This window comes from Pituophis catenifer, unplaced genomic scaffold, assembly GCF_029215685.1.
Source record: "Pituophis catenifer annectens isolate HBS135680 unplaced genomic scaffold, rPitCat1.0.hap2 SCAF_14, whole genome shotgun sequence".
In the NCBI taxonomy this organism is placed as follows: domain Eukaryota; kingdom Metazoa; phylum Chordata; class Lepidosauria; order Squamata; family Colubridae; genus Pituophis; species Pituophis catenifer.
The window spans coordinates 8,344,389-8,370,084 of NW_027256894.1; the positions used below are offsets into that span (position 1 = coordinate 8,344,389).

At 42.2% G+C, this 25,696-nt stretch overlaps 1 protein-coding gene across 1 annotated transcript in view; it reads left to right on the forward strand.

The window, feature by feature from the left end:
• The window catches only part of SLCO3A1 (solute carrier organic anion transporter family member 3A1), a 152,604-nt gene that overhangs the window by 65,800 nt on the left and 61,108 nt on the right, over positions 1-25,696 (forward strand). The window lies entirely within an intron of this gene.

Sequence of the window (25,696 nt, forward strand, 5' to 3'; positions counted from 1 at the left end):
GGCGAGATTCGAACCCTGCAGTAATTGCAGGCAGCTGGTCTTAATAACCAGCTTAATAACAGGGTGCCTTAAACCCCTGTACTACCAAGGCTCTTTTAGCTCTCTTGCAGACATGCAGGGACTCGTGACTTACGACATACTTGACCTCTCCCTCAGGCTCAGCCTGGTCATCTCTTATAGCCAAGTGTTTTACAGATTGGGAAACATTTTTGTTCTTAAGCAATCAATTTAAAATATCTTTTTTTTTTAAAGCAATAACTCCATGTCTAGGAATCTTTGTTTAAAAATTCTCTTGCCTGGAAACAATTGAGAGTAAATATTGGGCAGATCATATACAGTATTGTGTTTTTCATTATTACTCAGCCACTGATTTACTAATACATTGGTAATTTAGACCATATAGTCCAATTGTATTTGACTTTTTTTTTTTTTTTTTTTTGTAAATATTGAAATGGATAGCCATCTTTGGATTTCTTTATTTAACTATTTGGAGCAAGGGTATAGACGTGCACAAATAGAAAATAGAACACAATGTTCAAAAAGTAAAGCATGGAGGAATAAATTAGGGATCTAAAAAAAAATTAGGAAATTGGAGCTTTATGATATACCATAATAAATTATGAATGATGAAAGAGTCACAAGACCATTCAACATAAGCCACCACATAAAATTATAAGATGCGAGGATTGAGTCAAAACTGAGAATCTGTTCTGCTTTAAATACCCCATGAAATTAAAGATACGAACTCTGTACATTAAAAAAAAAAAACCACATAAATTTTGAATGGAGTACAAATCCACCTATTAAGTCATGGTTTTCAGGAATGGCTTTTTCACTTTGAATTAAATTCTGTGTCAGAATTATTTTAAGGTTTTCTAGATCTATGAGCTGCTTCAGTAACCTGGTTAACTCTTCTTCCAAGCAAAGCATCAGACCATCTTTCCACTAAGGTCACACTAAATGATGTGCGTTCATTTTTCTGCTGGTGTTTCGAATTTTTAAAAGTAGGACAGGAGGATCTCGACACCAGCTCCCTCGTCCTTCAGTGTGATGGCCGTATGCACCCAATGAATTGAGGGGGAATCAATTGTGTTTGCTCCAACTTCCTATTTTCTTTTTAGGAAATTAAAGCACTGATTAATAAAAAGAAGACAAGATTTAAAGTTCAGACTGCCCCGGGAGCTGTTGAAACAATTTTACAGAGGATAGAATAGAATAGAATAGAATAGAATAGAATAGAATAGAATAGAATAGAATAGAATAGAATAGAATAGAATAGAATAGAATCAGGGGTGGGCTCTACTTACCTTTACTACCGGTTTGCAACGGGAGTATTGTTAGAATGGGGCAAAATTCACTTAACAAATGTCTCACTTAACAGCAGTAATTTTGGGCTCTATTGTGATCATAAGCCGAGGACTACTAAATGGAGCAGAAGTTGCCTTCAGAAGTTGTGGGAGCTTCATGACTGGAGGCTCTCAAGAAGAGACTGGACTGCCATCTGTCAGAAATGGTGTAGGGTCTCCTGCTTGTGTGTGGGTGGGTAGGTGGGTTAGACTAGATGACCTACAAGGTCCCTTCCAACTGTTAATCTGTTAAACCTGTAGGACATCACATGCCAAAACAACTAGACATAGGAAAAGTTTTTCTCTCATGCCATTACTCTGAGAACACTTTAATTCCCACAGCACAGTTTATATCTTATGCCTAAGGATATTTACCCATGTAATAGGGCTGTATTGCTATTATCTTTCTAATGTTTCCTATAGCCTTTACCTATTGGTATTTTAGGATTACATAATTTTGTTGTTTGTTATGTACCCTTTCTCTTCTGCACCGGAGAAAATTCCTTGTGCGTCCAATCACACTTGGCCAAAAAGAGAATATTCTGTTCTATTCTATTTAAAAAAAAAAAGAAAAACCTTTAGGGATCTAACCCCCTTATACGATCTGGCTAGAGTAAAGCAGGTGATTTTATTTTAAAATCAATACACTCCTTACATTACAGCTGCGATTTTCATACAAGGGTTTCTTCCTTTTAATCAATACTGAAACTGCAGCTCGGCAGCCCAATCTCCGTGCAGTTACTGAATGAGCAAAAGCCATTGTGGTCTATTGATTTTTTTCCCCCTCATTCATCAGGCAAGGTCTTGGGTAATTGGACAACAGGCACCCAGAGTGAAAGGTGAGGCTTGCAGAAGTGGGAATGTCTGCTCGATTCACTCTTTGCTCCAAAAGATTTGACTGGCATCAAGTTTCAAAAAAAAAAACCAAAAAACAGTTGAGGTTGAAGATTCGTTCTTTCGAGCTTGGGAGGGGAAATGCTGGGTTGGTTGAGGGTCAGTGTTGTCTCTGGCTGGCTGTGTGGTTGATTTGGATTCTGAGGGGGTCGTAGGTTGGTTGTAGGACAATGTGTCTGTTGATGGAATTGCTTGTGGAGTGCCAGGCTTCGATGAATTCACGAGCGTGGTGCGTGGTGGCGTGGCACTTTATTCTAATCAAACAGCAAAGGTGATAATAAATGGAGAAACAACAGAAAAATTTAGCATAACGAAGGGTGCAAGACAAGGATGTCCCCTATCGTCTTTGTTATTTATCTTAACACTAGAAGAAGCATTACTTGGACGGATTAGACAAGCCCAAGAAATAAAAGGCCTGAAAATAAAATAAAGGAACAATATAAAGTACAAGCATTTGCAGACGGCTTGGTATTTATCTTAGAGGAACCATTGGAAACAGGACCCAAACTAGTTCAGAAAATAGAAGAATTTGGTACAGTCTCAAGACTCAAAATAAATAAGGATAAGGCAAAGATAATACCAAAAAAACCTTATTAACAAACAGAAAAATGAGTTGAAGGGAAAAATGGGCATGCAGATGACTATTTGCGAGACCGCCTTCTGCCGCCGATAGCCTCCCACCGACCGGTTCGTTCACACAGAGAGGGCCTCCTCAGGGTGCTGTCGGCCAGGCAGTGCCGGCTGGCGACCCCCAGGGGGAGAGCCTTCTCTGAGGCAGCGCCTGCCCTCTGGAATGACCTGCCCCCTGAGATACGCATGATATCAGACCGCCGGACTTTTCGTCGGGCCCTGAAGACACACTTGTTCCATCTAACTGGGCTGGCTTGATCCCATCCTCTTAGTTTTTAATCGAATTTCGGTTTTAATTGGGTTGTTTTAAATTCGGGCCAATATTATTTAATTGTTTTTTTAAATGTTTTTAAATTTTATATGCTATGTTTTATCCTGGCTGTACACCGCCCTGAGTCCCGCAGGAGAAGGGCGGTATAGAAATATATTTTAAATAAATAAATAAATAAATAAATAAATAAATAAATAAATAAATAAATAAATAAATAGCACTTTTTTTGTGTGTGTTCAGCAGTGAAATGTAAAATTTGTTACTACCAGTTCTGTGGGTGTGGTTTGGTGGGGGAGGGATAATGTGACTAGGTGGGTGTGGCCAACTTTTTTTTTTTTACTTTTAAAAGCATTTTTTTCTACAACCTCTTCAGCAGAAGAGGTTGCAGAAAAAAATGCTTTTAAAAGCCTCTGACGATCCCAGCTGAGCCGCGCGATCATCAGAGGCTTTTTTTTTTTACATTTTTAAAAGCATTTTTTGAGCCGAAGAGGTTGTAGAAAAAATGCTTTTAAAAGTAAAAAAAAAAACAGCCTCTGATGATCGCACGGCTCAGCTGGGCATTGAGTGGGTGGGTAGGCCACAGAGATTTTTGCTACTGGTTCTCCAAACCACCTGCTGCCATCGCTACCGGATTGGGAGATCCGGTCCGAACCGGGAGCATTTCACTCCTGTTTGTGTTATGTTGACCAGAATTGTATGCAGTATTCCAGGTGTGGCCACCCTAGTGCGTATAAAGCGGTACTGTCACTTCTCATGATCTTCTGTTTTTCTGAGGTGAAGCTGAACAACTTCTCTTGTGGCTTCACAAGAGAAAAAAATAAAATAATAATAATAATAATAATAATTATTATTATTATTATTATTATTATTTTATTTCTATACCGCCCTTCTCCCGAAGGACTCAGGGCGGTATACAGCCTATTTAAAAACACAGAACAAAACAACGATTAAAATTTAAAAACATTAAATAATTAGGCTCCAATTAAAATCCCAAAAATTTAAAATACCCCAATTTAAAATCGTTATGTTTATAGCCCAGCCTGGCGGAACAACAGGGTCTTCAGTGCGCAGCGAAACACCCGGAGGTCGGAGATCTTACGTATTTCCGGGGGCAGTTCATTCCACAGGGCTGGGGCTCCCACAGAGAAGGCCCTCCCCCTGGGTGTCGCCAGCCAACATAACTTGGCCGATGGCACCCTGAGGAGACCCTCTCTGTGGGAGCGGACTGGTCGGTGGGATGCTATTGGTGGCAGAAGTCGGTCTCGAAGGTATAAAATAAGAAAATAAATAAAATAAGAAAAACTGCTGGAGTGAGTGAAACTTTGATTGCCGCCTTTGGAGCATGTCAACCTTCTTAAAACCTTGCTGGACTGAGGAGTAGCTTAGGAAGGGAGGATTTGAGGAAAGCTACTGTCTCGCATGAGACCGATCACTGTTGTGTCATCTGCGAACCTCAGTAGTTTAACAGATGGATCGTGCAATCCTTTGCTAATCCTGAAGCCCATTTTCAGCTGAACTCTGCCTTTGCTTTGTGAGCTGCTTAGCGGCTGCAGATTCACTTTCATGCCGATGTTATTACAGCCACAGAAATTGTCCTGGCTGGCTGTGTGGTTTAGATTGAAACAAGGGTATATTTAGCATACATCTATCTATCTGCTTTCTTTAATTTGAAACCATATTTCATAGACGATTATTCCAGATCTTTGGAAAGTCAAATTCGTTTGGCATGGTCTCCATCTAGATCAGGGGTCTCCAACCTTGACAACTTTAAGACTTGTGGACTTCAATTCCCAGAATTCCTCAGCCTGAGGAATTCTGGGAGTTGAAGTCCACAAGTCTTAAAGTTGCCAAGGTTGGAGACCCCTGAACTAGATAGACTCACCTGGAAATAGTAATGCTAGAATTCTGTGAGTCCAGTTTTTATGCTGAGCGGCAAGTGTCCAAATATTAAAATGAAAGGTAACAGCTGAAATTTTAAGGGATTGCTAAAGATTCTTGGCAATCTCTGTCCCGGGACCTAATGTGATTACAGCATTTTTCCAAATCTTGCAAAGAATCTGCATTCTCACCCCAAATTTTGTATCATTTCAAATTCCTCCTGTGAGATCTTCAAAAGTTTAGTCTTAAGTGTCAGATGTGAGCCATTTCTCTTGTCTTCATTAATCTTTTCTTAATTTGAGGATTCTATAGACACCATCTATGAGCCATGGTGGCACAGTGGTTAGAATGCGGTACTGCAGGCTACTTCTGCTGACTGCCGGCTGCCTGCAATTTGGCAGTTCGAATCTCACCAGGCTCAGCCTTCCATCTTCTAAGGTGGGTAAAATGAGGGGGCAATAGACTGACTCTGTAAACTGCTTAGAGAGGGCTGTAAAAGCACTGTGAAGCAGTATATAAGTCTATTGCTATTGCTATCTAAGTGGAGACTGAGGGTCCCATGGAATCCCTACTGCTAAATTATTTAATTTAATTTAATTTATTTATTTATTTATTTATTTATTTATTTATTTATTTATTTATTTATTTATTTATTTATTTTTTATTTATTTATTTATTTATTTATTTTTCAATTTGTATACCGCCCTTCTCCTAGTGGACTCAGAGCGGTGCACAGCCAGAACTAAAACACATACCAATACAAAATTTAAAATTATTAAAAGAATTACATACTTTGGCCCAAATTTAAAACAATTCAAATTAAAACCCATTGACAGATTAAAAGCTAAAAAACTAAAAAACTAAAAAAAAGGGGGGGGGGGTTTCACGCCAGCCCTGCTTGATGGAAAAGAAGAGTTTTCAGGGCACGGCGAAAGACCCGGAGATCCGATATCCTTCGTATCTCCGGGGGCAAATCGTTCCAGAGGGCAGGACCTACCACAGAGAAGGCCCTCCCCCTGGGGGTCGCCAGCCGACATTGCCTGGCTGACGGCACCCTGAGGAGTCCCTCTCTGTGGGAGCGTACTGGTCGGTGGGAGGCTATCGGCGGCAGAAGGCGGTCCCTAAATTATGAGGTAGGAGAATCCGTCCCCTCTCAAAATAGGCCAATAAGATGTGGAGTTGCTAAGTGACCAAGGAATGCTGACAGGTTATTGGAGGAGTTAGGAGAAAGGAAAGAAAAAAAACAAACCAGGAATAGGAATGAAATATCTAGAAGAGAAAGTTTGTGCCAGATTGGAATTCTTAACAAAAATATTCCATGCTGTGACATTTTGTGGCAGGCCTTGCTTCCTGAGGGTCAGTGCCAACAACCTACATGTTTCTTCCAGTTATACAGTGGAATACATTGTCCTCCCCGATGGTCAGTGGAATGGGGCTATATGTGCTTTTGCTCTTCTCCCCAACCCTTGATAGGGCAGGGAGAGAGGGAGACACCATCCTTGCAAATATGATGCATTGACTTGGTGCCAACCATCTCCACTTGTATTTCTTCATTTATATCCTGCCTTTATTGTTTTTACAAATAACTCAAGGCAGCGAACACACACAATATTGCTTCCTCCTCCTATTTTCCCCACAACTGTGAGGTCAGTTGGGCTGAGAGAGAGAGGGACTGGCCCAAAGTCACACCATTGGCTTTTATGGCTAAGGTGGGACTTGAACTTGCGGACTGCTGCTTTCTAATCTGGTGCCTTAACCACTAGACCAGGGGTCGGCAACCTTAAACACTCAAAGAGCCACAAAGGTCCTAACTGGAAGCCCCCATTCAATTCTGGAGCCAACCGGAAGTCTGGTTCCCCCACCATAGAGTCTCCTAGCACGGCGTCCTTTTTCCTCTGCCGACTGGAAATTGGTTCCCCCACCATAGAGTCTTTTCCTAGCGCAGCATCCTTTTTCCTCTACCTGTCCTAACTGAAAGCCCTATCAATTGTGGAGTCGACCAGCAACAGGGAGCTGCAGCAGAGGGATGAAAGAGCCACAAGTTGCTGACCCCTGCACTAGATCAAACTGTATCTCAATTTCCAAGCCATGGGGTGGGGGTGGGGGGGCTTTTGTTTCTCCAAGAACAGGACTTTGGCCAATACGTGAGTGGTTGAACCTGAGCATGCAAGAGAAATGCTTGGTTAGGTGCCTTTTGTGTTTCTATCAGTAGCCCCTTCCCCCTGCTGTGATGTAATTAATGGACGCATCCAGCATGTGAGATTTGTCAGCCCACGAGGAAGTTAGGAAGTTACCATCCATTGCAACTCTGGTCCAGCTGGATTTTATTTTATTTATTTGGTCCAAGCCGAAAGGGAGGCAGAGCCTGGGCAAAGAGGTGGAAGAGACTTGGTGAAGATCAGTTCAATGGAATTTCATGTACCTTTAAGCCGAATTAAGGGATGGGATGGTTCAGCAGTTAAAGACGCTGAATTTGTCATCTAGAGACCTGACAGCCCGGGTTCGAGGGCTGTCAGCTCCACATGATGGGGAGAGCTTCTGTTTCTTGCCCTAGTTCCTTCCTACCTAGGAGTTCAAAAGCATGCATATGCAAGTAGATTAGTAGGTACCACTTTGGTGGGAAGGTAATAACACCATTCCCTGCACCTTTGGCATATAGCCCTGCTTGGCCACATGACAAATGGAAATTGTCTTTGGACAACACTGGCTCCCTTGTCCAAGAAAGGGAGATGAGCACCATGTCCTAGAATCTGACGTGATTGACAGGGAAACCTTTACCTTTTTTTCATCTTAAGCTGAATTAATTAAATATAATTAGCTTGGCTGAACTTCCAGAAATCCTTTCTAGGAGAAAAGAGAATGTCCCAGGATGCATGCATGGTATCAAAATGTTCTGTTACCAGATCCTGGTTGATCTGCCGGGAATCTTCATACTTTGCCAAGCTACTTTTACTGCACTGGCTGAACAAATGAACAAATTCAAAGAAACAAATGCAGATGTCAGGCAGGAAGTATGAAATGGAATGGGCTGTGATGATTGAGGCTAAGCATATCTGCAGGATGTGGTGAAGAAAAAGTCAAGATATCCTGCAGCTATAAGATGTTGTGCTTATACAGTAACTCTGCCTCTACTTGCATCACAAGTAGCCAAACCTTGTATACTCCTGTTTCTAATGTTTCACTTATTTGGTCTTAAATAGGCTCAAGATACAGAAGGATCTTGACAGACTTGAACATTGGGGGCTATCTAACAAAACGAAATTCAATAGTGAAAAAAGCAAGGTTCTACATTTAGGGAAGAAAAACAAAATGCATAGGTACCATAAATGTGGTACCTTGCTCAATAGTAGTAACTGTGAGAGGGATCTTGGAGTCCTAGTGGACAACCATTTAGATATGAGCCAGCAGTGTGCAGCAGCTGCCCAAAAAACCAACACAGTTCTGGGCTGCATAAACAAAGGGATAGAATCAAGATCACGTGAAGTGTTAATACCACTTTATAAGGCCTTGGTAATCAACAACTGCATCCAGTTTTGGTCGCCACGATGTAAAAAAGATGTTGAGACTCTAGAAGGAGTGCAGAGAAGGGCAACCAAGAGGATTAGGGGACTGGAGGCTAAAACATATGAAGAACGGTTGCAGGAACTGGGTATGTCTAGTTTGATGAAGAGAAGGACTAGGGGAGACATGATGGCAGTGTTCCAATATCTCAGGGGTTGCCACAAAGAAGAGGGAGTCAAAGTATTCTTCAAAGCACCTGAGGGTAGAAGAAGAAGCAATGGGTGGAAACTAATCAAGAAGAGAAGCAATTTAGAACTAAGGAGAAATTTCCTGACAGTTAGAACAATTAATAAGTGGAACAACTTGCCTGCAGAAATTGTGAATGCTCCAACACCGGAGGTTTTTAAGAACTTGCTGGATAACCATTTGTTTGAAGTGGTGTAGAGTTTCCTGCCTAAGCAGGGGGTTGGACTAGAAGACCTCCAAGGTCCCTTGCAACTCTGTTATTCTACTCTATTCTGTTCTGTTCGATTCAATTCAGTTCTAAATGCTGCACTGTTTGGCGTGGACATGTAGAAATGACCAGGGTAGGGAAAACCACAAAGGAACATTAAAAAGGTAGAAGATAGATGGTTGGTCAGTCCTAGTGGCTCATGGATTACAGCCAGGGAGAACCAGGTTCAAGGCGACTGGCATCCATGAAAATGCATTGATCTGTTGGGGCCAGTTGTTCATTGCTGTGGAGAGTCATTGTCAGGGAGATAAAATGGGGGGATAAAATCCTATGTGAAAATTCTGATCTCTTGGAAGAGAAGAAGACATACGAATCCGACAAACGAACGTATGGATTGCAGTTCATCTGGTTCCTCCCCTTACATTTAATAATTCCCCCCTTCTGTCATATTAAAAATTACATTTTTGGCAGAAGCTTTCGATTGAGTTCCAGGCCTGTGTCCAAGAATTTTTAGGATCCATATGTGTTCCTGGAACTCAACTGCGCTTGTGCCAGTTTGGGAAGTGAGCCTTGTCATGGTCACGCTTAGCAACGATCCAGGATGTCCAGTTTCCTCTGGAACGGGGGTCTCCAACCTTGGCAACTTTAAGCAAAAGCTGGCTGGGGAATTCTGGGAGTTGACGTCTGCCAGGCTTAAAGTTGCCAAGGTTGGAGACCTCTGTTCCAGAGGAAACTGGACATCCTGGATCATTGCTATTTATATTTATATTTATATTTATATTTATATTTATATTTATATTTATATTATTTATATTTATTATTTATTATTTATTATTTATTATTTATTATTTATATTTATTTATATTTAGTATTTTGTCAAGCATGTAGTCAATAACAGATATAAGTATAAACATGATTATGAATACATGAAATGGATATGAATAAATGGGGACAGTAGGACAGGGACGGTAGGCACGCTGGTGCGCTTATGCATGCCCCTTAAAGACCTCTTAAGAATTGGGTGAGGTCGACAGTAGACAGTCTAAGGTTAAAGTTTTGGGGGTTTGGGGAAGAAACTGTGGAGCCAGGTAGTGCATTCTAGGCATTGACCACTCTGTTGCTGAAGTCGTATTTTTTGCAATCGAGTTTGGAGTGGTTTACCTTGAGTTTGTATCTATTGTGTGCTTGTGTATTGTTGCGGTTGAAGCTGAAGTAGTCATTGACAGGAAGGACAATGTAGCAGATAATTTTGTGTACTACGTTTAGTTCAGACCGAAGGTGGCATAGTTCTAAATTGTCTAATCCCAAAATTTCAAGCTTTGGCGGCTTAAGGTATTCTGTTGCGAGCAGAGAAGTGGAGGACTCTTCTTGTAAAATATCTCTGGACTCTCTCAATTGTACTAATGTCCGATTTGCAGTGCGGGTTCCAGACAGATGGGCTATATTCAAGAATTGGTCTAGCAAATGTTTTGTATGCTCTAGTTAGCAGTATAATATTACCAAAGAAGAAACTACAAAAGATTAGGTTAACAACTCTTAATGCCATTTTTGGTAATGCTGCCAAATTTTGGACGTTGTTGAATTCTGGGAGTTGAAGTCTGCCGGGCTTAAAGTTGCCAAGGTTGGAGACCCCTGTTCCAAAGGAAACTGGACATCCTGGATCGTTGTTAAATGCTGGGAGTTGTTGAATTCTGGGAGTTGAAGTCCGCCAGGCTTAAAGTTGCCAAGCTTGGAGACCCCTATTCCAGAGGAAACAACATCTTGGATCGTTGCTAAATGGTGGGAGTTGTTGAATCTGGGAGTTGAAGTCCGCCAGGCTTAAAGTTGCCAAGGTTGGAGAGCCCCTGCTCTGGAACAATGGAGTCAAATGGATTGGAGAGAGAAATCTCTGAGCCTCAGAGGAGCTCAGCTTGGCTTTTTCAGGAACTACGACTCCCCCTCCTCCCCGCCCAAGACACAGGGAACAAGGCAGCTGTTCCTTGCCTGTCAAGTGTGCAGATCTGTGGCTATTATAAATAGAAGCATGAAACATTCTTCCCTGGCCTCAGAAAGGTGAAATCCCAGCAGTGGCAAAGATTGTGACGGCTGAGTCAGAGAAGTCAGTGCGCCCCGTTTACATGCTTTGCAAAAGAGTTTCACGCCCTGACCCCCCTCCCCTCCCCTCCCCCTCCCCAGGTCTTCAGCAGTAAATTGCAAATTGAAGAGCACCCTGAGATCTTGGATGAATTACATTGTGGCAGGCAGTCTTGCAAATTGCCTCTCTTTGCTTTCTCCGGCTTGGAAAGAGATACCCAAGAAACCTGAAAAATTACAAATTGCCTTGAAAATGGCAAGGATTTTGCATTCGGAAAACAAAAAAAAACAAAAACCCAACCCATCTTTATTGCTGGATATAGGCAGAACGGTTGCAGGAACTGGGTATGTCTAGTTTAATGGAAAGAAGGACTAGGGGTGACATGATAGCAGTGTTCCAATATCTCAGGGGCTGCCACAAAGAAGAGGGAGTCAAGCTATTCTCCAAAACACCTGAGGGCAGGAAAAGAAGCAATGGGTGGAAACTAATCAAGGAGAGAAGCAACTTAGAACTAAGGAGAAATTTCCTGACAGTGGGAACAATTAATCAGTGGAACAATTTGCCTTCAGAAGTTTTGAGTGCTCCAACACTGGAAGTTTTTAAGAAGATGTTGGATAACCATTTGTCTGAAGTGGTGTAGGGTTTCCTGCCTAAGCAGGGGGTTGGACAAGAAGACCTCCAAGGTCCCTTCCAACTCTGTTATTCTATTCTATTCTATTTTCTCTTGGCCCACCTTGGCTCCTGGGAGAGTATAAAACCCTCCAGAGGACTTTCTACAACTCTCCTAGTATTTTTAAATTATTTTGAAATGGAAGCTGGTGAGAGTAACTGTATCAGAGGTGAAGAAAACAAGAGCAGTATACGATGCCTGTTTCAGTTAAGTGGCCATCCGGGTCTGATATAAATCAGACATTTTTCTAATTCCCTGTAGAGATCTTGATTTGCTTTATATCTCACCCTACACTCAGGTGTGATATACATACTGGTCCATTCTTCTTGTTTTTTCCCACAATAAGACTTCTGTGAGTAAGGATTGGAGTAAAGTCATCTGGGAAGCTTCAGTCGCTGAGAGTAGAATAAAATCTGGGACTCACTACTCCTAACACTTTCACTACTACTCCACACTGGCTTTTGAGCTTTGAGGGAAAGCGTGGCCCAAGGTCTCCAAGAGAGCATCTGTGACTGAACATAGACTAATAGAGGAGAATATTTGTAGTTCAGGGGTCCCTGATGCTCTCTGAGCTTGGTTGTTGATATTATCTAGTTTGGGTAATGGCACGTGGCCCCGTTGCAAACCAGTAGTAAAGGTAAGTAGAACCCACCCCTGGTTTCCACCCATTCCTTCTGCCTTCAGGTGCGTTAGAGAATAGCTTGACTCCCTCTTCTTTGTGGCAGCCCCTGAGATAGTGGAACACTGCTCTCATGTCTCCCCTAGTCCTTCTCTTCACTAGACTAGACATACCCAGTTCCAGCAACCATTCTTGATATGTTTTAGCTTCCAGTCCCCTAATTGTCTTTGTTGCTCTTCTCTGCATCCTTTCTAGAGTGCAGAGTTTTAGCTGAACTTGATGGGAACTGATGTTCCAAAACATCTGGAAGTTGCTGACTTGGCAAACGTTAATCCTCAAGCAAACTGTGATTTCAAGCAAGGATAACAAGGCAGGGCCTCCTCCAGAGAATCCTGTGATTTTTCTTGATCTTTAGCTCACAGGCAAAAGGGCAGACTGGAGATCTTGCCCCAGTGGTGAAATCCAAATTTTTTTACTACCGGTTCTGTGGGCATGGCTTGGTAGGCGTGATGGGGCTTGGTGGGCATGGTTTGGTGGGCATGGCAGTGGAAGTATGCTGCAAAATCCCCATTCCCTTCCCACTCCTGGGGGAAGAATATTGCAAAATCTCCATTCCCACCCCACTCTGGGGCCAGCCAGAGGTGGTATTTGCGGGTTCTCCAAACTACTCAAAATTTCCGTTTCTGGTTCTCCAAACTGCTCAAAATTTCCGCTACCGGTTCTCCAGAACCTGTCAGAACCTGTCTTGCTTCCCCCCCCCCACAAGCCATCTTTTCATCAATGAATTGTCCCATAGCATCAGATGGGTTTTTCATCCATGAGGCCAACTGCCTTGAGCATTTTAGGAGTTTCAAAACCCTTTGTCTTTAATGGTTCCCAGTTCAAGTTACCAACCTCTCTGGGAAGACCTGGAAAAACACTGGAGTACCGTATACTCAGAACATTTTTTTTTTTTCATTTTCAGGATATTTGTCATCTAAATGATTTTAGATGAATGCTTTTCTCCTCCCTTATATGTTAGTGCTTTGGACCATTCATAATTTCCTGAAGATTGCAGCAGTCACTTCTCTGCTGTGTTTATATGTCACATTAAGTCTGCTGCTTGATCATAGCCACTAAGATGTTTCTGGAACTGCAAGTAATTAATTCAGTAAACCCTGAACGTTCCTTTTTGTGGATTCTGGAACATGAGTAGGTAGCCCAGGAATTCTGACTTAATTCTCTTTAACAAGCCAAGTACTGAATATTTTGACCTTTCAGGAAGAATTATAGGATATCTGAAGTGTGGTATACGCACTTAGGGCTCCTCCATGCCGGTCACTCTTCCAGTATAAATCTGAGCTGTCACCAATGACTCAGCAACCTCCTCTGTTGAAGAGAACTGATGCCTTCTGGATTTTCTCAGCTGGACCACTTGTGAGGTTGGTTGTTTGAAGACATCACGTCTTTCCACTTCTAGAGAAATGAAATGTTAGCTAAAGTAGGAACAAGACTTTGCAGAACTTCCAGACAGTATCTAGAAGCACTGGCCCTCATCAGAAGAGGAGAAAATATCTTGAATTAAACCACTGGAACAGATTAGATTACTCATCTCTGACCTCATGGCAGGATACTTTGGTTCCTTTTATTTCCAAATATTTATCCAACCTTTGTTTCAGGCTGTCGTTGGACTGTCTACTGTTAGTCCAACCATTATTAGCCTTATTGGGTACTGTATTTTAGAACTCCCTTTTCTTTGAAGTAGGGTGATTGAAGGATCCTGCTTGAATTTTTTTGCTCCAACTATGGAAAAAGATTCTGATAAGAAGTTTGAAGTCTATGATTGCATTAAAACAAAAAAGATAGAAAAAAGCATGGATGGAGAAAGAAAGAGAGGGAAAAGGAAAGAAAGAAAACAGAGAAAAGGATGGAGAAAGAAAGAGAGAAAGAAAAAAGAATGAAAGGGATAGATGGAAGGATGGAGAAAGAAAGAAGAAAGAAAGAAATGGATGGATGGAGAAAGAAAGAGAGAAAGAGAAAGAAAGAAATGGATGGAGAAAGAAAGAGAGAGAGAAAGAAAAAGAAAGAAAGAAAGGGATGGAGGAAGAAAGAGAAAGAAAAAAGAAAGGAATGGATGGATGGAAAAAGAGAGAAAAAGAAATGGAGAAAGAAATGGAGAAAGAAAGAGAGAGAGAAAAAAAAGGGATGGATGGGTGGGTGGAAGAAGAAAGAAAAAGAGAGAGAGAAAGAAAAAGAAAAAGAAAGAAATGGATGGAGAAAGAAAGAGAAAGAAAAAGAAAGAAAGAAAGGGATGGAGAAAGAAAGAGAAAGAAAAAAGAAAGGGATGGATGGATTGAGAAAGAGAGAAAAATAAGAAAGAAAGAAATGGAGAAAGAAAGAGAGAGAGAGAAGAAAGGGATGGATGGAGGAAGAAAGAAAAAAGAGAGAGAGAGAGAAAGAAAGAGAGAGAGAGAGAAAGGAAGAAAGAAAGAAAGAAAGAAGGAAGGAAGGAAAGAAAGAAAGAAAGAAAGAAAGAAAGAAAGAAAGAAAGAAAGAAAGAAAGAAAGAAACCCACTACGTGGAAATTAACTTTTACCCATCCCCCTTTGTTCCCAGTCCTACATATTTATCTTGCGAGGATAAAAAAACACACCTAAAACTTTCACCTTGAGAATGGTCTCGTGCAAAAGAGGCAGAAGAAAAGGTCACAACTGTCGCCTTGATCGGATGCTTGGAAATTCGTTTTCTCCAACTCTCCGGTGCACTAAGCCATGTGATGGCATATAAAGGACTGAGTCACCAGAAGAGAGTGATTTGGTTGAGGGCATGATTTGCTTTTTCTTGGCATTTTCACCATTTTTGATGTTTCGTCTTTTCATATTCCTTCACTCGGCCCAGACACAAAGGCCATTGCTAAACTTAGAACCTGAACTCTGTTGATTTCTTACTGTTGGAGGTTAGACAAATCATCCCCGTAACCCATGTCAGCTTCCCTTAACCTGCTGCTCTCCAGATATGTTAGGACTGCTACTCTGTGCCTCCATAACATCTGAATCAGGAGAAGCTGTACAGCTTCTGGATTGGCCTCTAGATGCATTGGCTGGAAATGGTCATGGGTCATGTACAAAAGGTCATGGCACAATAACTATTTTAGTTGTCCAGGCATTTCGGAGCCCTGCTATTTCAGTCCCATGATAAGCAGAGTTTCTCCTCCAAGTATTCACGGAAGAGTCTCTGACTCAGGGCTTCTCAACATTGACAACTTTAAGATGCGTAGACTTCAGCTCCCAGAATTCAGGGAAAGTAGTTCGGAGGTACAGAAGCTTCATTGATTAATTTGATGAATTAGGTACTATCAAGTCAACCTCGTATGATCATTTGAGCCTGGTCATGTGTGCCTCGAGCAACAACTTCGCATTGATTTCTCTGATGGCCCATTTGTTTGTTTTCTTGGCGTTTTCCTTGGTATTAGTTTTCTTGGAACTCTTGAGCAAGAGTTCTCATTTGAGGCGCAAATGGCCAGGCTCCACTTATCACATGATGCTGGCTTTATGGCAGATAAACTTTCAAATTAATCAGTCAAGCTCTTCTACTTTTGTACCTCTGTACTACCCTCCAACCTCTTGGGATTTAACATATGTATTAGCCTGTTGCCACCTCATCAATGAGCATCTACCCATACTTGCCTAATAGCAATAGCACTTAGATTTATATACTGCTTCACAGTGCTTTTACAGCCCTCTCTAAGGGGTTTACAGAGTCAGCCTATTGCCCCCAACAATCTGAGTCCTCATTTTACCCACCTCGGAAGGATGGAAGGCTGAATCAACCTTGAGCCTGGTGAAATTCGAACTGCCGAATTGCAGTCAGCCAAAGTAGCCTGCAGTACTGCATTCTAACCAGTGTGCCATCCAAGTTAGACCCTAATATCCAACCTCCTGCAGATACATAACTGTTCTTTTTGAGAGAATGAAAACAGCTATAAAAGGGTAAATCCCAGAATTCTGGGAGCTGAAGTCCACATATCTAAATGTGAAATTAATTTGCTAAACACCCTGTGTGAATGTGGAAAGATGCAGAGCCCAGCTGATGTGTCAGAAACATGTACCTATAGGGACTTATTATTAGCGCATATTTCTGGTATCGTGGTGGCGCAATGGTTAGAATGCAGTATTGCAGGCTAATTCACTCACTGCTCACTGCCAGCAGTTTGATTCTGACCAGCATAAGGTTGACTCAGCCTTCCATCTTTCCAAGGTGGGTAAAATGAGGACTCAGATTGGTAGGGGCAATAGGCTGACCTTTGTAAGCTGCTTAGAGAGGGCCGTAAAGCACTATGAAGCGGTATATAAGTAAGTGCTATCGCTATTATTTTTGGCCAATGACAAAACCAAGAAGATGGCTTCATTGTGGCAGTTGTAAAGTTTGATCTAGGCATGGAAGAAGAAAAATACACAAAGAACACTGAGTGACACAAGTTATAATATTTGTGCCATGCGCTCAAGATGCTAGTGACATCATTATGAGTTCACTGTGTCACATGGCCTCACTTCTATCAACACCTTTGGATCCGTGTTTGAGTCAGCGACAGAATTTTCACAAATATATAGCCCTAAAATTTCGGGATCGTCCAGATATATTGGGGAAAACCTTAATAGTTACGGCTTTGGGAATTGAAACAATAAACTTGTGGGAAGAATTAAGCTGTATACTGTATGTCTTTTTTTGCAAAGTTCTGGTTAGTGAATCCCCGGTTTTTTAAGAGAATGGCATGAAGGTATTAAGAAGTCAAAAATTATGTCAACTTGAGTGCTTAGCGATTTTGCAACTGACGCTGAAGAGCAGAAGGTGTTGGATACTGTGAAATCTTGTGGAGGAAAGTGTGGTCTATTCTTCACAAATGTCTATAATGTCTATAAAATATGAAAACAAGACATTTGCAACAATTTACATCCTTCGTAATGATGCAAATTGACATGAATGATGCAATGGGTCGTTTGCATCACGATTTCCATTATTCAAATGACAAATCAGTGAACAAGGTAAAAGTAATGTTTCGGAGCATTTTTAAGTGCCTCCTGTGGATTAGTTCAGATGCAAAGATATAGCTACTCTTTGAGGTAATGGCTGGATGGCAGTTTTGTCTGTTGTATCTCAACTTTTCAAGGCCATCAAATGAGGCATGTTTAAATTGAAGGTTTTATCTTCTTGGACTCAGAAATAAAGATAGACAATGTGTTGAGAAATTATTTTAAAATTGGAAGGCAAAACGAACTTAGACAAGTTTATAAAACAGAAGAACAATTTATCTAAGAAAGATCAGACCAGTTAAAACAATGTTTTTTTTCTAGTGCTGATATATCAGATGGAGGGTAGAGATCGACAAAAAGCAAAAGAAAGAAGATCCTTTAAATTCTGGATCTCAAGACAGTTGCTAAGAATATCTTGAACTTCAAGAAGAAGAATCAATTGGTCCTGGACAGAAATGCTGACTCTTCCTTCCAAATAAATTAAATCAAATTTCCTTGCACCTTACAGGATTGTGAAATGTTATAAAATCTCATGTGACTGTTTGTGAAATTGGGCTTTGTTATGTAAGTTCTTATGAGAATCTGCCACTGAGTTACGGTATCTGGTCCCCCCCCCCCAAATGATTGAGCACTTCTGCAACAGAGCCAGTGGGGTCTGGTGGTTAAGACACCAGGCTAGAAAGCAGGAGACTGTGAAACACCTTAGGCAGGAAAGCTGGCTGGGTGATTTTGGACCAATCACCAGGAGACTGTGAGTTCTAGTCCCGTCTTAGGCAGGAAAGCTGGCTGGGTGACTTTGGACCAATCACCAGGAGACTGTGAGTTCTAGTCCCGTCTTAGGCAGGAAAGCTGGCTGGGTGACTTTGGACCAATCACCAGGAGACTGTGAGTTCTAGTTCCGCCTTAGGCAGGAAAGTTGGCTGGGTGACTTTGGGCCAATCACCAGGAGACTGTGAGTTCTAGTTCTGCCTTAGGCAGGAAAGCTGGCTGGGTGACTTTGGGCCATTCACCAGGAGATTTTGAATTCCAGTCCTGCCTTAGGCATTCAGGCCAGCTAGATGACTTGAACCAATCACCAGGAGACTGTGAGTTCTAGTCCCGCCTTAGACAGGAAAGCTGGCTGGGTGACTTTGGACCAATCACCAGGAGACTGTGAGTTCTAGTCCCGCCTTAGGCAGGAAAGTTGGCTGGGTGACTTTGGGCCAATCACCAGGAGACTGAGTTTTATTTGAAGATTTTTTTAAAAAACGAGAATAGTTCATACATGCTGCTTTAGCTAATTTACATTACTGGCACTTAAAATATGGACCCATTTAATGAAGACAAAGTAAGTTAAGGAAAGATAAATTATACGAGGTTACAATTTCCCCCCCACCTCCTCTTGTGTTTTCCCTTTCATTCTAAATAATTGAAGATCTGAGCTATTAAGTAGATTAGATAAAGGGACTTACAGGCGCTAAGATGCATGCCCTGCCTAATAAATTTTCTTTTTAAAAAATAAATAAATCTAAATTTAGAAAACTATTTGAAAGCAGATTGTTCCATCTATCCCAATAATCTGGGACAATCTTCTGTAGCCTTACTGAGAGATGCTAAGGACTTGAACATGAGTATCAATATGTATCTGAAGGGACAATAACGAAGTATGATAATAACGCAAACCCACAATTTATGTAGCTTCATTAGACCTGGTTCACACAACATGTTGAACACACCAAAGCACTATTTAACCAAACACACTTTAGTTTAGTGGCTAAAAGCTAGGGAGTAGGCCAAAGTAGTTTTGGTTAAATTGTACTTTTGGATGTGTTCTAGAAACCCAGCCACTGCTTCCAGATGTGTGAACCAGGCTATCACATGAACTCCAGAATATAATTTATTTGTTTAGGTGTTGCGTCTGTGTGAAAACAGGAGGAAGGTGAGCAAGAAAGAATCGGGTTGGCTGTTGTTACACTGAAAGATACTGTGAACATCTGTTCCACCCTCAAAGAGGCCAACTTCATGGAGAAGATCTGCAGAAGCGTCTCAAGAATGAAAATCCAGTGCTTTCTCCTGGCAGATGGTTGACTTAATCCTGTTATCCTTCAGACACATTCTTCCAGAGAAGCAGCTCACATTGGGGAATCAGCAAACCAATATTTGAGGGGCTCACATAGAGAAGAAGAGGTGGACCTATTCTCCAGAGGAGAATAGGGCAAGGAGTTATGGATGGAAGATCATTAAAGAGAAACCCAGCCTAGACCTAAGGAGAAATTTCCTGAAGTGAGAACAATTAATCAGTGAAACAGCTTGCCTTCAGAAGTTGTGGGTGCCCCATCAAGGTTTTTTCAAGAAGAGACTGGGCAACCATTTGTCTAGAATGGTATAAATTCTCCTGCTTGAGCAGAAGTCCTCCAAGGTCCCATCCAACCAGTGGTGGAATTCAATTTTTTTTACTACCAGTTCTGTGGGTGTGGCTTGGTGGACGTGGCAGGGGAAGGATACTGCAAAATCTCCATTCCCTCCCCACTCCAGGGAAAATCTCCATTCCCTCCCCACTCCAGGGAAAGGATACTGCAAAATCTCCATTCCCTCCCCACTCCTGGGGGAAGGACATTGCAAAATCTCCATTCCCACCCCACTCTGGGGCCAGCCAGAGGTGGTATCTGCGGGTTCTCCGAACTACTCAAAATTTCCGCTACCGGTTCTCCAGAACCTGTTAGAACCTGCTGAATAGCACCCCTGCACCCAACCCCATTATTCTGTGTTCTATGTCCATTTTCCATCTCTAAGTAGGTAGAGCTAAACCTTTTAGATCTATTTTCTGTGGTCCTTAGAAACTTAAACCATACAATCACGTCCACGAAAATGGAACTGAGACAGCGGTTAGTGTATTTTGGTATAAATGCAAAAACCTTCCTGCTACAGGCAATTGCACAGAAACCTTCCCTGTGGTTACTTCAGTTACGCAAATAGGAGAGAGAAGGGATGTGTGTGTGTGTGTGTGTGCATATGCACGCACATGTATAGGCTAGTGCCCTCAACCAGTACACCAAACAGGCTCTTACTCACAGCTCTTAAAATTTTGCATTTTCAGAATCCTATTTTCTTCTACAGAAATTTGGCTTTCTCTCCTGATTTCTGGCTTTAGTGCCTCTGTTATTGCTTCAGCCAGTCAATAAAGTTTATTACAGTAATTAAGCAACTCAAAAAAAAGGAAGGAAGCAAATTCTGCTCACAGCCAACAAAGCCGTAACAAAATTAAACGGTTATGAAACCAGTGTGGCCAAAGTTACAATGTACTGTACCTGTATTTTTGCAGACAGGAAAGCAAAATGTAGATCTGCTTAGAGAAATAGAATCGTATTCGTTAAGACAACACTAATTGCATTTAAATGAGTCAGGAAGGCCTGGAAGTCTAATGTCAACACCACCAGATAGACCAGACCAGGAAGTCAAATCCACAAGAAGGCTAAAATAATGTTATTGAGAGTGGCTGTAATAACAGAATCTGGCAAGTATGATTGTGCAGCGCCTCCTCCTTGCACTCATGTGAATCAAGGAAGTGTCTCTTTGAGCTCTCCCACGTATTTTCTACTGCTGTGGACTTGTTGTATTTTTCCTCTCATTACTTTGATAATGGATCTCACCTATCTTCTCCCTCAAGGTTGTCTTCCTTATTGTCTGTATCTGACTCAATGTGTATGCAGGTAGGGGTTATTAGATGTAACTAGGTGTCACTGTTATAAGGGCAATGAAATGCAACAAAATTTAACTCCGTCATCACAGAGGCAAAGTCTTAGTTCAGAACCTAGGATTGTGATGGTGAACCTATGGCACATGTGCCACATGTGGCACATGGAGCCATATCGGTGGGCACACGAGCTCAGATCCGGCGTGCATGCGTGCACCAGCTAGCTGATTTTCGGGCCTTCTGGGGCTACCGGAAGTCAGGAAACAGGCTGTTTCCTCTCCGGGGGGTGGGGAGGGGAAGGCCGTTTTCACCCTCCCCAGACTCCTAGAAAGGCTCGAGCCTGGTGAGAACGAAAAATGGGCCTACTGGGTCCACCGTGCCATCATGTGCCAAAAGCGGGGGGAGCACGGGGAGGGGTTTGCGCACGCATGCACAGGGGGGTGGGGCACATAGAATTATGGGTGTGGCACGCGCGCATGCGACCCCCCCTCCGCACTCCCCCCGCTTTTGGCACTCAATGGCAAAAAGGTTAGCCATCACTGTCCTAGACCGGCTCAATCCATCCAACTTCAGAGTTTGCTGGGTTTTTCATGAGCTACTCAATGGTGCCATTTGCTTAGCTTCGGCTTAGCCTGTTATGTGCATTCAATCATGGTGTTTTATGAGCCCTAATGCTCAATTGTTAGCACAAAGATCTCTGAAGTGCCTTAAAGGATTGCATGGAAAGTTATTAAGCTTAGCCTGTTGCACAAATCCAGCAAATCACCCTGTATTGCATAAGCCGTACTTAAGCAAACCCTTGTTTAGTCCAAGCTATGAATGCAGTCATTTGATGGATAGTCTTAAGCTTCAAAAGCCGAATTTGAAGCAAAATCAGTGGTGGTGGTGGGGGGCAGAAAATGAAGTTGTGAGTCTGTGTTGCTTAAATGAATCCACTGTGTGGAAGTTGGGTTGTTTATCATCTTTGGCATCGGTCCAGAAGGTAGCTTTAGCCTCTCTCAATGCCAGCCTGGGCACATTTTTCTCTAATGAATTTCTGTAGCCATAGAAAGAGGAGAGGGGGAAAAAAATGTGTGAACCACTTCAATGTTTGATTACAGGAATCCTGAACTGCTGAAAGTGTTGGCTTATGCTAATTGTACATTCTCAATTTAATCCCACTGCCCTGCAGTTTTCTTGCATGCCAAATATTACGCCTGACTGTACGTTCTCTCTCAGGAAGTAAATGCTAAATGATTGGCACCAAGTTCTCCGGAGTGACTTAATGGATTGTAGAAAGTGTTATTAAGCCTCACAATAGAAGGGAACCAAGCAGGGGAGATGTTATCCTGAATTGCTGTTGCATTAATGGCTTCAGGCTGATGGATGCAGTTTAAGATGGTTTGGTTTCTAACAATTTCAGGACTTTCTTCCCTCCTCCCCACCCCACCACCCCTCAAAAAAGTCAATTTTCCCTTTTCAGGCTAGGCAACAGGCAAAGGTAGGCAGACCAATCCAGGGTAACCTTAAATGCACTAAGCTAAAAAAAAAAAAGGGGGGGGGGCGGGATAGCATTCTCTTGTTGGAAGTTGCATAGCTGTCTAAAAATATTAGAGCACCATGCTGTCAAAACATTAGAACATAATGTTTATCCATGGCTGGCTGAGGAATTCTGGGAGTTGAAGTCCACATAACTTAAAGTTGCACAATGTCTATGGAGATTCTCCGTCATCCAGGTCATGGTTGCCCCAAAGGTGCTATTTCAAAAGGCAACTGGACTTTCTGGTTTTTCTCTGAAGATGTTTCGCTTGTCATCCAAGAAGCTTCTTCAGCTCTAAAGTTGTCCAGGTTGAGAGTCATTGGATTAGACATTAAGAAGAATGACTTGACTGTAATAGTTGAAACTATCAGTGGAATAGGTTACTGCATGGAGCAATTTCTTGCCCTTCACTCAAGGTTTTCAAACAGAAGCAGAATAATAGAGTTTGGAAGGGACCTTGGAGGTCTTCTAGTCCAACCCCCTGCCCAGGCAGGAAACCCTACACCACTTCAGACAAATGGTTGTCTAATCTCTTCTTAAAAACTTCCAGTGTTGGAGCATTCACAACTTCTGGAGGCAAGTTGTTCCACTGATTAATTGTTTTCACTGTCAGGAAATTCCTCCTTAGTTCTAAGTTGCTTCTCTCCTTGATTAGTTCCCACCCATTGCTTCTTGTTCTACCCTCAGGTGCTTTGGAGAATAGCTTGACTCCCTCTTCTTTGTGGCAGCCCCTGAGGTATCGGAGCACTCCTATCATGTCTCCCCTAGTCTTTCTCTTCATCAAACTAGACATACCCAGTTCCTGCAACCGTTCTTCATATGTTTTAGCCTCCGGTCCCCTAATCGTCTTTGTTGCTCTTCTCTGCACTCTTTCTAGAGTCTCAACATCTTTTTTATATCGTGGCGACCAAAAGTGAATGCAATATTCAGTTGCATGCCCAGCAGAGGCCTGAACACCAGCTGGGGCATGCATACATGCGTAGTTTCAGGTGAGCTTGGCTACAGCTCGCGTGGCCGGAAAAATGACTCTGTGTGCCACTTCCGGCACGCGTGCCATAGGTTCGCCAACACAGGTATAAGGTCTCCTGCTCGAGCAAGGAATTGGACTAAAAGTCCTCCCAGGTCCCTTCCATTCAGCTCTGTTCTGAATTGAATTGAACAATTGAATTTCAGAATAAGATCATGGGAGCATTTCCACTGATGTCCCGTCCCCCCAAGAATAAAACTGCAGAACAAGAAGCCTGCTTTGTAGAAGATAACTTTGCAAGGCCCTCCTCGCCTTTTGCTGCAGTTGGGCACAAGATGCCTCTCCGAGACGGGTTGTGTCACTTGCTTTCCTGGAGCAACGCTTGGCACACCGCCCAAGCAATTAAGTGGCTGAGAATCTGCTGCCCGCCAGAGTTGTGCCTCCGCCTCTTGTCTATGTGACAATGCAGCATCTTCGGACTTGTGGGTTAATTATCTTTTCTAAATAATGGATAATGGCATACGGGCCTGATGTGGTAGACTGTAATCAAGTTATTAGGAGGCAGTTGAATACAACGCAAGAGACTGGCTTTCTCTTCTAACGTGGCCCTTGGAAATTCGATTGCAGGTTCTTTACGTATAATTTGAGGCTGCCGCGTTTCTCGTTCCCCTTCCGTTTTGAATTTTGTTAGATGTTGTTCTAAAGCAGGGCAGTAAAAGGCGAGAGAAACAGATAACTGGAAGGCAGGGCAACTCTGCGGAAGCTGCCAGAAGACCTGCGAGCTTTGTCATTAGCTCTTTCCCAAATTCTCCAGCTCTTATTTATTTTGTTTGGCAATGTTTACCTGCTCATCCCACTTTGCAACTCCCTAAGATAGTAAACAATGAAAAGGGGGAAAAACATGACGACGCAGTGGAAAAATACCTTTATAACTCAACTGGCAGAGGTAAACAATGACAATACTTTTTGTAATGTTTACGGCAGCAGCCTCTGCCATAAAGCTGTCGTTTTCAAATGCCAATTTTTTTTTTTTAACTTTTTTCTCTCCAGTTTATGCTTCTAGAAGTTGGGTTTTTCCTGTAAGTGTTGAGTAAGAAAAAGATTGGTGTTTTTTTTTTTTTAGCATTTAGATATAAACAAAGGACACTGTGCTGTTTAAAAAAATACGATGCAGGTAGCCCTCGACTTACAGCAGTTCATTTAGTGACCATTCGAAGTTACGACGGCACTGAAAAAAGTGACTTATGACCATTTTTCACACTTACAACCATTGGAGCATCTCCATAATCACGTGATCAAAATTCGGATGCTTGGCAACTGGTTCATATTTATGACCGTCACAGTATCCCAAGGTCACGTGATCCCCTTTTGCGACCTTCTGACAAGCAAAGTCAATAGGAGAGCCAGATTCACTTAACGACCGTGTTTCTAAGTTAACAACGACAATGATTCACTTAACAACTGCGGCAAGAACTCTAGCTCGCATCTATGGACTTTCCAAATGCTGTTGTGTCAAAGCATTTCTCAGTTTGATCCTGGTTAGTTTTCTGGATTAGCCAAGATGAGCTTGATGCTACCATCTGTTTATAGAGCAGTTTAATGACAGCAGGTAGAAAAAAAGGCAGCAATATATATATATATATATAAATTTGATTTATATGCCGCCCTTCTCCGGAGACTCAGGGCGGCTTACAATGCGCTAAGCAATAGCCTTCATCCTTGTATATTTATACAAAGTCAGCTTATTGTCCCCACAAACTGGGTCCTCATTTAACCTACCTTAGAAAGGATGGAAGGCTGAGTCAACCTTAAGCCTTGGCGAGATTCGAACCTGCAGTAATTGCAGGCAACTGGTCTTAATAACCAGCTTAATAACAGGGTGCCTTAGACCACTGTACTACCGGCTCTGCCATGTAAAGCAGAGAAGGAAAGCAAGCTGTATGTTTGCAAGAGAGAAATCAATGAGGAACTGATGCAGAAGATTAATCAAAAGTAGATACTAAGAATAGGAGGAGGAAGGTGTGTTGGATATGTTTGCTGCCTTGAGTTATTTATAAAAATAATAAAGGTGGGATATAAATAAATACCAGGAGGGATGCAATGGCTCAGTGGCTAAGACATTTAGCTTGTCGATTGAAAGGTCAGCAGTTCAGTGGTTCGAATCCCTAGTGCCACATAACAGGATGAGCTC